Genomic DNA, 4,263 nt, shown 5'->3' on the forward strand with positions numbered 1-4,263 from the left:
CCATGCACCACCCAACCGCCCAACCCGACGGAACTATCCCAGCCCAGGGACGGTCAAACGTTCGCCTCAGTTCCCACCGGTGTTACCGACGTGTGTGTGGCCACTATGAGACCCAGCTCCGGGGGAAGGCTTTGTGAGACTCGCCGCTTCCCTTTCGGAGCCAGGAACTGTCTAGCGCGCTGGGCAGGTTTCAAACTGGGACCCAAGTGACCCCCCAGGTCAGACGGCAAATGGCTGGAACTACGCGTTGGTGATGTCTGAGCCTCTCTCATGATTTGGGAGCACCTGACCCGAGCCCATTTTACTTTTGGGGGGGGCACCCCCTCCAGCAGCACCCTAGAGTGGTGAGGGGGCTGAAGCCAGAGGGCCAGTGAGTGTGAACCCCCTTCCCCCCCGCTCACTTTCTCTGCACTCGGCGTTCACTGGCTACACAGGGCTCTGTGTATTCTGCTCCCAGAATTCCTTTCATCAGGTCCTGTCATTACTAATTAACACAAAAATGGCTCTTCCTCCTGGCGGCTGATAACTCCCAGCCAGGGGGCAAGGAGCAAAGCACACGGGCTCCAGGGTCCACCTGGACTCAGTCTGTACACACTGCCCAGGCCCGGCCTGAGCGGGGACAGCGTCCCATTGCAAAGCTAGGCCCAGCTGGGCTCAGTCTGTACACACTGCCCAGGCACGGCCAGAGTGGGGCCTGCGTCCCATTGCAAAGCTAGGCCCAGCTGGGCTCAGTCTGTACACACTGCCCAGGCCCGGCCTGAGTGGGGGCAGCGTCCCATTGCAAAGCTAGGCCCAGCTGGGCTCAGTCTGTACACACTGCCCAGGCCCGGCCTGAGTGGGGCCTGTGTCCCATTGCAAAGCTAGGCCCAGCTGGGCTCAGTCTGTACACACTGCCCAGGCCCGGCCTGAGCGGGGGCAGCGTCCCATTGCAAAGCTAGGCCCAGCTGGGCTCAGTCTGTACACACTGCCCAGGCCCGGCCTGAGCGGGGACAGCGTCCCATTGCAAAGCTGGGCTCAGTCTGTACACACTGCCCAGGCCCGGCCTGAGTGGGGCCTGTGTCCCAGTGCAAAGCGAGGCCCAGCTGGGCTCAGTCTGTACACACTGCCCAGGCCCGGCCTGAGTGGGGGCAGCATCCCATTGCAAAGCTAGGCCCAGCTGGGCTCAGTCTGTACACACTGCCCAGGCCCGGCCTGAGTGGGGCCTGTGTCCCATTGCAAAGCTAGGCCCAGCTGGGCTCAGTCTGTACACACTGCCCAGGCCCGGCCTGAGTGGGGCCTGTGTCCCATTGCAAAGCTAGGCCCAGCTGGGCTCAGTCTGTACACACTGCCCAGGCCCGGCCTGAGTGGGGCCTGTGTCCCATTGCAAAGCTAGGCCCAGCTGGGCTCAGTCTGTACACACTGCCCAGGCCCGGCCTGAGTGGGGCCTGTGTCCCATTGCAAAGCGAGGCCCAGCTGGGCTCAGTCTGTACACACTGCCCAGGCACGGCCTGAGCGGTGGCAGCGTCCCATTGCAAAGCTAGGCCCAGCTGGGCTCAGTCTGTACACACTGCCCAGGCCCGGCCTGAGTGGGGGCAGCATCCCATTGCAAAGCTAGGCCCAGCTGGGCTCAGTCTGTACACACTGCCCAGGCCCGGCCTGAGTGGGGCCTGTGTCCCATTGCAAAGCTAGGCCCAGCCGGGCTCAGTCTGTACACACTGCCCAGGCCCGGCCTGAGTGGGGCCTGTGTCCCATTGCAAAGCTAGGCCCAGCTGGGCTCAGTCTGTACACACTGCCCAGGCCCGGCCTGAGTGGGGCCTGTGTCCCATTGCAAAGCGAGGCCCAGCTGGGCTCAGTCTGTACACACTGCCCAGGCACGGCCTGAGCGGTGGCAGCGTCCCATTGCAAAGCTAGGCCCAGCTGGGCTCAGTCTGTACACACTGCCCAGGCACGGCCAGAGTGGGGCCTGTGTCCCATTGCAAAGCTAGGCCCAGCTGGGCTCAGTCTGTACACACTGCCCAGGCCCGGCCTGAGTGGGGCCTGTGTCCCATTGCAAAGCGAGGCCCAGCTGGGCTCAGTCTGTACACACTGCCCAGGCACGGCCTGAGCGGTGGCAGCGTCCCATTGCAAAGCTAGGCCCAGCTGGGCTCAGTCTGTACACACTGCCCAGGCACGGCCTGAGTGGGGCCTGTGTCCCATTGCAAAGCTAGGCCCAGCTGGGCTCAGTCTGTACACACTGCCCAGGCACGGCCTGAGCGGTGGCAGCGTCCCATTGCAAAGCTAGGCCCAGCTGGGCTCAGTCTGTACACACTGCCCAGGCCCGGCCTGAGTGGGGGCAGCGTCCCATTGCAAAGCTAGGCCCAGCTGGGCTCAGTCTGTACACACTGCCCAGGCACGGCCTGAGCGGGGGCAGCGTCCCATTGCAAAGCTAGGCCCAGCTGGGCTCAGTCTGTACACACTGCCCAGGCATGGCCTGAGCGGGGGCAGCGTCCCATTGCAAAGCTAGGGCCAGCTGGGCTCAGTCTGTACACACTGCCCAGGCCCGGCCTGAGTGGGGGCAGCATCCCATTGCAAAGCTAGTCCCGCTGCTCTGCTCACGTGTGTGTGGGGGAGGAGAGGCTGTGCGGGGCTTGGGGAGAGCTGCCTGTGTGCGCTGCCAGCTGCCCCGGCCGGAGCCCTGTTTGTCAGCCTCAAGCCTCAGCACCCCTCCTGCAGGCTGGGAGCCAGGGACATGTTTACCCGAGAGCGCCAGGCCCTGCGCTAGGGAGGCAGCCAGCAGGTGATTGCTGAAGGCCTCCAGGAGGCAAAAGGGGTGAGCGAGGCCCTGGGGAAGGGGCGGGGGGAAAGGCAGAGGGAAGGCAGGCCGGACGAGTCGGGTTTGCCTGTTAGCCTTTACTTCAGTGGTAAAGGGCTAATCTCCTAGACATTTGCCGCTTTCAAACCGATATGAGAAAACCAAGAAAAGGGCAGAAATCCTGGGCTGAGGAGAGGTCAGCAAGCCTGGCCCGTTACTCTTGAGAGGAGAGGATGGGCATGGGGGTGTGCGTGCGCTATGGGTCCAGGGCTGCTCCAAAGAGCACTGTGGCCAGCGGTTCTCTGGGCCCACTGCCGGCAGGACAGGCAGGCGTGGGCTACACCTGCAGCCAGGGAGGCTCAGGCTAGCTGCGAGGGAAGCTCTCAGTGACGCTCTGAAGAGGCTCCCGGGAGACCGTGGACTTCGTCAGCGGGGGTAGCAGATTGGGCTGCCCTAGGGGTGCTGGCCCTGCCTCGAGGTGCCTTCCAGCCCGACGCGTCTGCAATCGATGATCCAAACACGTCTCCGAGCCGGTGCCTCCTGCTGGGGAGCAGAGCCTGACTGGAAGTCGAACCTGGCAAGGCCCCGACCGGCACTGGGTTGGGCCGGGGCAGCTGCTGAGCCCTCCGCAGGGGCAGTGTGGATGGGCAGCTGGAAAGAAGAGCTGGAGGGAGCATTTTAATTCCTCCCTAATGGGCCGAGCCAAAGGCAGGCAGGACTCCCTCGTCAGCACTGCCCCTTTGCTCTCCAGCCACCCCAGCGTCATGCACGTCAGGGCTCCAGGCATGCTGATCTCTGCTGCTGCCTGGCTCCCCACTGGCCCCTGTAGGGAGAGCCCCCCAGGAGGGCCCTGCTGCATGGGCACGGCCCACAACCTCCCTCCGGCCAGTGGGTCTCTCTCTTGGCTGGAGGCTGAAATGCCCTGCCTACAGGCTCCTTTCCTGCCACCCTGGCAATGCCCAGAAGCCTCCCTGCCAGGCTGTGGAGAGCCAAGAGCAGCCGGCCAGATGCAGGCTCTGCTCTGAGAGCCTCTCCTGCTCAGTGCATTGCCAGAGCACCTCTGGTGGTGCAGGAGGAGGGATGTTGTTGCCATGGGGACAGTTCCTCTTTGTGGGGGCGGGGCCGGAAAGGGGTGACATCACCCACAGGGGAGGGGAGGATGCTGAAGGGGAAGCAGGCGGAGCCCGGATGGGTCTGGGGCAGCAGCTGCCTGTCACTGGCCTGGGCCTGAGGCTACATCCGGGCAGCACAGCAGCATCCGGGGCCGGAGGGGAGAAGGAGCTGGCACCAGCCAAGCACTGCAGCTGGTACCCAGCCCCGCCTCCTCCAGCCATTCCCAACCCCACTGCTGCAAGCAGCACCTGCCCCTCCGTGGGCACCAGGCGAGCAGGGCCCGTGCGCAGCCAACTTCGGGTCCCCCAGGGTGAGTCCCGGGCCCAGGCCCAGGCCCCTGCTGCGGAGGCTGCACTGGGATGCTGCGCTAGGGGCTGTCC

The sequence above is a fragment of the Pelodiscus sinensis genome, chromosome 21, assembly GCF_052426305.1.
Source record: "Pelodiscus sinensis isolate ZL-2025 chromosome 21, ASM5242630v1, whole genome shotgun sequence".
NCBI classification, from domain to species: Eukaryota; Metazoa; Chordata; order Testudines; family Trionychidae; genus Pelodiscus; species Pelodiscus sinensis.